Here is an 11,100-nt window from a genome sequence, read left to right on the forward strand (position 1 = left end):
ATCCTTGAAATGATAAAGCGCTTCACCCTTCCTAGAATTACAAAACCCTATTCTATTCCAGGCTTCGCACTTTAGGGGGCAATCTGTTACACTAAAAAATGTCACCTTGACTACTTACAGTTAGTATGGCTCAAATCAACAGTCATGCTACCCTCTTAGGCAAGTCTTATGCCTCTGTTATCCATCTCAAACTCAAAGAAGAGAGAAAGTCTTGTAAAAACTATGTTTATCTCTGGGGTCGCAGGTTCTCTCTAGCCTTACCTGCGGGGACGCTGACCATGTTCACAAAAGCTGCGTCCATGGACGCTCTGTATGTTAAGGGACAGGTGCGTCCTTCTGTAAAAGGCAAAATGCGCGAGTTTTATCTTGAAAAAGTTACTTGTGGTTACTTCTAGAACATTCTAGAGGTCGGTTTGATGAAATGAATGCGCCTCCAGTTGGTTCATGTATCTCTATTAAGGGGAACTTATCCCATCAATAAGGGAGCTATCCCACCCAAAGAGGGGGATTATCCCATTGATGGTGGACCTGAATAACCTCTTTACAGCACTATAAATAAAGACATTGAGCCAGAAGGAGGGGAGGTTGGAGCTATACATTTACTTTGGGTAAATGCTGCAGGATTTAGGTCTTCCATTAGAACCTTTGTGAGGAGAGATTGTCTTTACATGATTCTACTTGGAAGTGGGTGAGCTTTGTCAAAGTAGAGGAAAACACTTGATGGACCCTGGGAGGAACTTGCACAACACCAAGGCCAGGTTGTAAGAGTTTCTTTGTTTCGTTATTAATACAAACTGGTTTATTTTTCTCAATAGCTTGTGTTAATGAGTTATTTCATGTGTTCCTTGGTCTGCATGTTGAATGTATGTTTTATTATATGAAATACAAGTGCTTGGTAATTGTTTGATTGTTTGTGGTTGCAGGAATTGACTTGAAGGAGGAGCTCATCCGGATCGGCAAGGACGGACTACAACAACAACGTTTTGGAATAAGGTAAGCCTAAACACTTGTAGTTTTCATGTTGTAAAAGGTATATTTAGAGAAAGATTACTCCATTTTGTCTTGTTTGTCGCTAGAGAGTTTAGACTCCTAGGGAGGTCAGTTGTGTCAGCCCAAATGACTTTTTCCGCCACGACACCTCGGGGCCCTCAACATTTCTGGCGCTAGAAGGAGGGCCAGCTATGAATGGCACATAATTCAAAATCCAAATACCATTCTAAGAGCAAATCACCCTCACCAACTTCCCCGACTTCCCCAATACGACTAAACTCGGAACTGGAAGTCGCTCGGACATCCACCGCTGCTATACATCCCGATACATCAGAAAAACTTATTGTCGATCCCCCTGAAGTTCAAACCTTGATCCGTAAACTCCAGGGATTCTCTATTTTTTAACCAGAAATCTGATAAATCTAAAGGTAGCTTGACTTCGCAATACAACCCTGCTCATCCCTTGACCCGATTGAAGAGTGAAAATTTTGGCATTCAGCCAACTGAAATCCCTCTCCCCACTTGGGAAAGAGCAAGGAAAGCATTTCAAGAGTCTGACAGAGAGACTCTTTCATCCACCTCATCCATTTCAACTCCCTCTCCGCGAAGTCGACCACCCACATCTCCACCTCAAATCACTCATCCATCTTCCGCAACCCTTCCTCCACAATCGTCAAAGATCATAACATCTCTATCTTCTCAACCTCAAAGATCATATTCTACACTTCTACTAACCAGCAACTCAGCGATGGCACAATCTCCATGGAACAACCCTGGGGCGGTTCTAATGCCTCCACCCCTGAGTCCAATACCTGCCCATCCCGAGAAGTGGTTACCAAAGTTCAATCCAGAAACTGGAATGCTAGCTGAAGAACATATCAATAATTTCATGCTTTCTGTTAATCTCAACAGAGTTACCAACGAAGACGCCGTGGTCCGACTCTTCCCCTATACGATGCAAGGGATGGCCGGGTCATGGTACTTCTCGCTACCCTCTGGATCTATCACCAGCTGGGATATTTTTCAAAATCAATTTCTCACTAAATTCGGTGATGATAGATCGACAGCGACACTGATCAATGATCTGTCCAATCTTAAAGCTGAGGCTCGGGAACCCATTAAAGATTTTAACTTACGGTTCAACAAGATCCTCAATAAAATCCCCGCTGCTTCCCAACCCAGCAAGGAAGTAAGATGCGAATGGTATATAACTGCCTTAGCTTCAAACTTGGCCATCTTCGTAGATAAGGCAAACAAGACAACCTTAGTCGAAATTTGGATGAGGCATTAGCAGTCGAAAGACGCGTAGTAGCCCTAGAAAAGAGATCTACAATCGAAGAGCGTAAAACTAAGAAAATCTCTTTCAAAGAAGAAACCAAGAAGAAGCAAACGAAAGATCCTTTCGACATGGAAGGATTACAAAAGGTATTAAAGGCCATGTCAAATGAGATGATTGATATCAGGAAACAAGTAGCAGAATCGTCCCCAAGAAAGCCTTTTAGGAGTTTTAAGAGAAATCCTCCTATGGAGACGAAGCCACCTAACGTGGTCTCTAACGTGGAATCTGAAGAAGAAGAAGAAGAGAACACCGTTGAAACACATACCGATGATGAGAAAGTGGTGGAACTGCAAGGAATGTGGGATTTCATCCTCCCACAAGAGGAAGATCAAGAAGCACTTCCGGTTAGTACAAGAAGCAGAAATCAACTTGATCCTCCCCAGACTACCCCAAAACAGAAGGGCGCAAGCCCTCCAGCAAGAGAAAAGATCGCAACAAAGAAGACAACCCCTAAAGCGACCTCATTTAGCCCAGTCCAATCAGAGCAATCACCTCCATCAAAGACACTAATAGTGTCGGATGAAATGGAATATAACATCATCGACGACATGAAGAAGACTAGGGCTAATATCACCCTGTACGAGCTGAGAAAATTGAAACACCAAATGAAGATCATGATGAAAGAGTTACACGCCGTACCTACTGTGCCTCTACCTACAACTATAGCTTCCCATAATATAGGAAGACCCCCAATCAACGCGATCAATAAAATCGATCCAAATGACATCGCCTTGATTGGAGGGAGGTCTAGATCTCACACTCCCCCTTTCCTCCTCACTTACGAGATCTTTAACAGAAACGTGCATAACTGCTTGGTTGATTCTGGTGCTTCAACCAATATTCTACCCAAGTCAATATGTGCCAAACTTAATGTTCAACCGAAAAAATCCGCAGTGCGCATAGTTCAACTTGATCGATCACAAGTTGAAGTGATAGGCGAACTTAATCAAGTGAACATAAGACTATCGTCCAACCCCAAGGTGTGCCAGGTCATCGATATTCTAGTTGCTGACATCCCTGAATTTTATGGTCTAATTCTTAGCAGGGATTGGTCCGAGAAGCTACACGGATATTTTTCGACTGACTGGTCGCACATGTGGTTACCCTTCAACGTGAAGCCAAATCAAATAAAGGTTGAACGAGAACTGCACCAAAAGTACATAGTGACGGACCTGGAGGGAGAGAACGAAGCCATAGCATACAACAACAGCATCATAGGCAACTATTCGGTAGACTCTTTCCTTGGAAATTTCAATGCTCACATATCACCATATTTAGAAAATTCAGTCGTGTCCCAAGTAGAAAACTTTTCCCAGACTGATGATTCAAAATGTGTTAGTTTCTTAGATAACCCTCTAAATACTTCTTTATTTTGGAAATTATATTTTGATGGCTCTAAGTCCAACGAGGGAGTGGGAGCAGGATGCGTCTTGATTAGCCCAGACGGAAATAAGACCATGCTCACATGCAGACTGGAGTTCGATTGCACGAACAACACAGCGGAATACGAAGCCTTGGTGCAAGGCCTATACAAAGCAATCGGATCCAACGTCAAATATCTTCAAGTCTTTGGAGATTCCGAGATCGTCGTCAAACAGGTACGTAACACCATACATTGCTTGTCTAGTCATTTAAAGCACTACCAATCTTTAGTGCAATATCTCACTGCGCATTTTACAACATTTAATATTTCATCAATCCCAAGACTTCACAATGCAAGCACAGACCTGCTAGCAAACGTAGCCTCCAGACTCATTCCCTCCGAAGACTTTAGTCCAGATAGGTTTTCGATAGAATTAATTTTTAAACCATCTATCCCTGACAACATCACCAACTGGAGAGTATTCAACGACGACCCAGACATCGTAAGTTTCCTTACCTCCGAAGGATCCTACTCAAACCAGATAATCGACGAGGACTGCCATGACCACCAAATACAACAAAGTGGCACTGATAACGCTATACCCAAATCAGTGGTCAAATTAGAAGATTTGTATGACTTGAAAAGTCGGTTCAAAAGGTCAGCTAATGCCAAACTTTACAGTTCAACTTTGAACTATGAATCAGTGAACTTAGGAACCGACGAGAAACCCCAAAACGTCAATCTAGGCCAAGGCCTAGCTCCTGAAGAAAAATCAGCATACATCCATCTTCTACGACAGTACAAGAACGTCTTTGCCTGGAACTACGATGAGCTGAAAACTTATAACACTTCTATCATTCAGCACACTATCCCTATGATCGACAACGAGAAACCCGTCCAACAAAAGCTCAGAAAAATCCACCCCAACCTGGAAAATCAGATAAAAACTGAGCTGAATAAGTTGTTGAGAGGTAGAATAATTTTCCCGGTCAGACATTCCAAATGGGTATCCAATATGGTACCTGTTAGGAAGAAAAACGGAGATATTAGAATCTGCATCGACTTCCAGAATCTCAACAAAGCTTGTTAGAAGGACAATTTTCCCCTCCCACCTATGGAGCAAATATTACAGGCTGTAGCAGGCTCAGAATTGATGTCTTTCCTGGATGGATTTTCAGGATATAATCAAGTGCTGGTACACCCAGACGATCAGCTAAAAACCACCTTCCGAACTAAGTGGGGTACCTACGCGTATCGAAAGATGCCGTTCGGTCTTATCAACGCCGGCGCTACTTTTCAAAGAGCTATGGATATTGCATTCAAAGGGTTAATCAATAAATCAGTAGTGATTTACCTGGATGATATAACTGTGTACTCCAAAAAACGAAGCGACCATCTCAAATATTTGAAGCCAATCTTTCAAAGATGTTTAAGGTATGGAATCTCGCTTAACCCGAAGAAATCTTTTTTCGCGTTGAGTGAAGGAAAATTTCTAGGATTCATAGTGTCCAAATCGGGCATCCACATCGAATCTGCCAGAATCAAAGAAATTTCTGAGATATCCATGCCCCATAATAAAAAGACCATGAAATCTTTCCTAGGACAGATCAATTTTGTGAAAAGATTTGTCCCAGATTTTTCACGTATTATTTCTCCTTTACAAAAAATGATAAAAAAGAATTCAAGCTTTAAATGGGGTCTAGACAAGCACGAAACGTTTAACTTAATCAAACAAGCCATCATCGACGCTCCATCCCTAGCAACCCCAAATTTTTCAGAACCATTTGTCTTATACACGTTTGCCTCAGAGCATTCTTATGCTGCGATCTTGACCCAGGCAGAAAAAGAAAAGGCAGAAGCCCCAATCGCATTCTTTAGCTCAAACTTACAAGGTGCTGAGCTGAAATATTTGGACGTAGAAAAAAAGGCATATGTCGTCTTTAAAGCAGTCAAATATTTCAGAACCTTCTTGCTAAAGGCCCATACCAAGGTCATAGTACCATTCCCGGCGGTAAGAAACCTCCTGATTCAGAAAGACGTGGGCGAAAAGAGAGCGAATTGGATCACCGCCTTGCAAGAATACGACCTGGAAATCAAGCCGACACACATCGTAAGAGGCCAAGGCTTCTGCAAGATGTTAGCTGGAGCATCGCAAATCCCCGAAGAGTCACCTGAAGAGGTACACGCGTATGAGGTAAGCCTAAACGACGCAGAATCATTTTATGCCGACATCATTTATTTCCTAAAGAACGGATATGCTCCATTTCACCTGGATCACATAAAAAAGAGAGCCCTGAGGTTAAAAGCCAAACAATACCAGCTCGTAAATGATGTCTTATTTAAAATAAACTATGCTTCTGTGCTTCTTAGATGTCTTGAGAAAACTGAAGCCGAAAAGGTTTTGCAGGAACTCCACGATGGACCAGCAGGTGGACACTATGCTGGAGAAGCCACCGCACACAAGATCTTACGTGCAGGATGCTACTGGCCCACGCTATTCAAAGACTCGTACAATCACGTGAGAAAATGCCAAGTCTGCCAAACCGCTGCAGGAAAACAAAAGAAGTCATCCATGCCACTGCAGCCGGTTAACATCGAACAACCGTTCAGCCAATGGGGCCTGGACATAATAGGTGAGATCGTTCCTCACTCCTCTAAACAACATAGGTATATCCTCACTGCAACTGACTATTTTACTAAATGGGTAGAGGCAGTTCCGCTCAAGACAACTAATTCTGAAAACATTGTTGAATTCATAGATCAGTTTATCATTACTAGGTTTGGATTGCCGACGGCCTTAATATTTGATAATGATTCATATTTTTCTGGAAATACCATGACTGAGTTCGCGCTCAAAAGAGGGTTCAAACTGAAGTATTCTGCCAAATACTATCCGCAAGGCAATGGGTTGGCTGAATCAACGAACAAGAACCTAATCAGGATTATCAAAAAGACAGTTGACCAAAACCAAAAGAATTGGCACAAAGCACTGGTAAACGCCTTATGGGCAGATAGAATTACCAAGAAAGCCTCTATCGGGACTTCTCCCTTTAATTTGGTTTACGGGAGAGAAGCAGTTCTTCCTACTCACTTACTCATCCCCTCTTTGTCCTTAGTACAATACATTGATGAAGTACCTACTTCTCCCTTACAACTAAGGAAAATGGAGGTAATCAAGTTAGAAGAACGACGAGAACAGGCCAAGAAAACCCATGCTCACCACCAAGCGCTGATAAAATCCTCTTTTGACTCGAACATAAAGACCAGAAAAAACTTCCAGATGGGTGATCTAGTTTTGAAGTGGGATAAGGCTCATGAAGAAAAGGGCAAACACACGAAATTCTAGAAGCTATGGCTTGGTCCTTTTCAAATCGTAGAAGTGATAGGCCCGTCGACTTTTGTGTTGCAGGACTTGACAGGCAGAAGAGATTCTCTGCCTGTAAACGGACAAATCCTCAAAATGTATTTCCCATAGAAGGTCATCCTTCTGTTTTTGTAGGATAGTTTTAAATTTTCATGTTAGTTTTCATTTTTTCATAGATAGGGCTGGTTGTGAATGATCATAAATAGTATTCATGAAGCAACATACCATTTTTGTATCAGATTTTGATTTCACTTGTATAAATAGCAAAACTTTTCGAAAAATCTGACTTTTATTATTGACAAATAGAGTTAACTTCAACCTGAATATGATGTTAGTTTCAAACTTCACAAAGAAACCTGGGATGAGAGTAACTTTTGGCAAAAAATTGTTTTATGCCAATGCTATGAAAGGTATCATCGATAGAAAAATAGGTATTCTCTGCAAAACTGTTGTTCTTAAAACTCTATTATTGTCGTCCAGAGCTTTCTTAAGGAAAAACAATGACTTCCTCCCTGCTAAGGAAAATCGCAGCATCCAGAGAGACAATCCAAGAAAACACTATATCTCAAAGAATAAGAGGTCTCATCACGAGCCGGCTTATCATGATCACAGATATTATAACTTGCTGAGTTTGCCACTACTGTCTACTAAAACAGGGCAACGACTCAAGATTCTGCAATCGAAAGACAAGGGGTCTCATCACGAGCCAGCTTGTTCAGCAAAAAGTATAAATCAAGTGAATGACTGTGTCATAATTTGGCCACCAAACCAAGACATTGTTCTTTAGAGAATAAAAAATCAAAAAAGAAAAAAAAAAGTGTCAAAAGGATTTTTCTCTGGAATGTTGTAAATAACCTCAAGCAGGAAAAAGGATCATTGCTGGATAACATGGTAACCCTGTCGAGGCTATGGACGCTTGCGGGCAGCAGAGGCTCTACCTGCGACAAATGAGCATACTTTACAAAGCTAGTACGCAGAGAAGACCTTATTTTTTCTTTGAGGAGACTGAGTAATGACTAGGTATGAATACAAAAAATAACCCAGGGGAAACAAACAATCAAAATCAAATAAGAAGTTGTGACGAAGCATCATTGACAGGATAAAAGGTAATACTCTATCTGTCCATAACAAAATTTAGGCATAAGAAAACTTTTCTGTTTTGGAAGTGAAAATGCAATAGAACAAGCAGAGATAACTGGTTCTTCACAGTGAATCGCCATTGTTGTGGTCACCAACAACCCCCCTTTCTTCACTTAACATTAGCAATAACGTCAAGCGAAGAGGGGACCCTGAACGAAAATCCCAAAAAAATATTTTTTCTAAAGTTTTTGTATTTCTCTCCCTAAGGCTCAAATCGCATCGCAAGGAAAGGCCAAAGCATAACTCGAGCGCGAAAAACAAATACTGCGAAATTGCGATGCGAAGTTTATCGCATCGCATACCTCACACGTGCCCCTTAAAAGAAAAACCTTCGAGCAATGCGATCGCCGATATGCGATATCGCAAATCGTGAGCATTACGCTATTCGACATAACCATTAAACGAGAACTTGCGATATTTGCGATTTGCGATCTGCGATGGCGGTGATCTGCGATCTGTGACTTGCGATCTGAAAAGACTTACCACACGATAGACCCATGCATTAAGCGCACGCCTTGAAAGAATTTAATGACCGCATGCTTAAGTATCTAGGAATGATTGCGTTACATTTATCGAAGAGTCAAGTGATGATGGATGTCAGAATTATGCGTTCATTAGAGATTAATGCTTTCACGTCAAGTCTTTTCATTTCACTTCTCCTTTGCGTAGACTACAAGACACGCAACTGATATAAGTTTATATGCAGGAAATCTGAAGGAAAGAGGAAAGCGCCAATCAACAAAGAGAGAATGCTTCCGCAAATGGATGCCGCATGCAGCAGAACCGTGGATTCCAGGCTATTAGCCAACCGACACTGATGAAATTAGACTATCCAGGACTCAGAGTCAAAGGCGCACAAAAGCAACGTATTCAGAAAAGATCCTGAAGCTAAGACTTAGTGAAGCAGAGAAAGAAGCGCATGAGAAGGAGAACGCTTCAGGGAAACCTGGAACAAAGAACGGAAGAAATTCTCGAAACAGGGAGTTGCCCATGCAACACGACTCTTAACCCACTCAATCCACCGCATGACCGAAAACTGAACACGGCAACAACAAAATCAGTTCGAGAAGAAACTGGGACACGCTAAGTATACACACGGCGAATACACCCAGCTAGAGAAAGGTTTTCGAAAATATCTTCTGGTCTGCTGGAAGGAAGTGCCAGCTCCTGCTATTTCCACTTTTATCTCCCGAGCGAAACAAGAAGGCGACTAGCCGACTCTTCCCAGGAAAGCATTACACTGTTGACAACACTAAAGAGAATATACAGAAACGGTCAGAAATTAGATTTTAAGTTTAGAAATAAAGTTGCTTTTAGTAAAAGGGCAGTCATTTGAGGCCGATTCCCTAATTTCATGTAATTAATATTGATTAGTTAGTAGTATTTAACCCTTCTCATGGTTTTTGGAGAGGGGTCCGGAAATCTGTCAAAAAACTTATCCTCAGAACATGCACTTCTGCACCCTCAGAGGAGGTTTTTGATGAATGGATGGATTGAGATTTATTTATGTTTGCATTTTAATATCTGTTACTGATGTTGCACTTCTGTACTCTTAGCAGATGTTAGAACAAGTAGAAATAAATCATTGTTACTTGAAGTTTATTAGTGAACTTAGTCATAAATGGTACTTTTATCTCTTGGCTAGATTCTGCTAGTATTCCTAAAGTGATATGTGGCTGAGTTCTTTGTATGTTATTACATGAATGTCTGTATTACCATTTGGCACTTCTGTACGGTGGGGTCATTTATTTATGTTTAACATATAGAAAACTGATTATGGGATATGTTGTTCACAACTACTCTGCCTAACTTCTTATGCAGAATGGTTTATCTTTATTGATTTATATTCTGATATCAGTTGAATGATCTTTATTACCGGCTGCTGTTAGAAATCTTTCTAGATCGCATAACAAAAGAAAAACACCCCGGGTTAGCGTAGATTAGATGTATTTTTCTTCATTAGATTACATTAGCATAGAGTTAATTTAGCAGTTAGAATTAAAACTAGATTAGAAGAATCCCCCCCCCCTTTCTTAGATTAATACCATCAGACTCTACGCACACACACACACCCATTACATTGGGAAACTGGTCCCATTACCCCCAGTCGGACCCGCTACTCCAAACGGGCAAGGAGCCGCCAACCAGGTTCCGGACCGGGTGGGTATCCCCCTTGTTGATGACCCGACCTCGGGGCCCTCAACAGAACTCAAAAAGAATAAAAAGATATATACGCAGGTTCACCTAGACGAAGACGCGTATAAACGCGGGTTAGACGTTCCGAAGTCGCGTATGCATATACACGCACTTTCACGCAAGGAAAAGTGCATACATGTTGGAGAACTTACTTTTCGTCCATGGTATTTAGTACTTGGTAATTGAACCTATGGTTTTGGGCCATGGTATCTCGTCAGAAGTGTTGATCCCAAGTATTGGGTCCATGGTATTGTTTTATTATGGTTTTGGACAATGGTATTGTGAAAGGCCTAAGACTATAAAAGAGGAAGGAGATCATTTGGCAAAGGATCATCTGAATTATTGAATATCTGATAAAGTGCTAGATCTGGAATATTGGTGATTGGGTTATGGTGCAGATCTGGATCTGAATGAAGGAGGAACCTGAGTGCAAAGAGAAGGATAAGTTCTATTGATGGGTCATAATCTTAAGGCTTGAATAATAGTATCTTTGTATGATTTTGATCCGTTACATGTGGTGCATGCTTGATCTATAAAGAGTGAATTACCCTTTATAGACCTATACGCATGTTCAGTGAGGTGAAGGTGCATATACACGCAGATAATGTGAGTAAAAACATCGTATACACAGGTTGGTTCAAACACAGAAGTGTATGGACGCAGGTTTCTGGTTATTGAAGTAGCGTACATCTCTTGAGTTGTGTTCTA

The sequence above is a fragment of the Pinus tabuliformis genome, chromosome 1_1 (assembly GCF_031772625.1).
Source record: "Pinus tabuliformis cultivar Carrire ecotype Pingquan chromosome 1_1, CPIR1, whole genome shotgun sequence".
Taxonomy (NCBI): Eukaryota; Viridiplantae; Streptophyta; class Pinopsida; order Pinales; family Pinaceae; genus Pinus; species Pinus tabuliformis.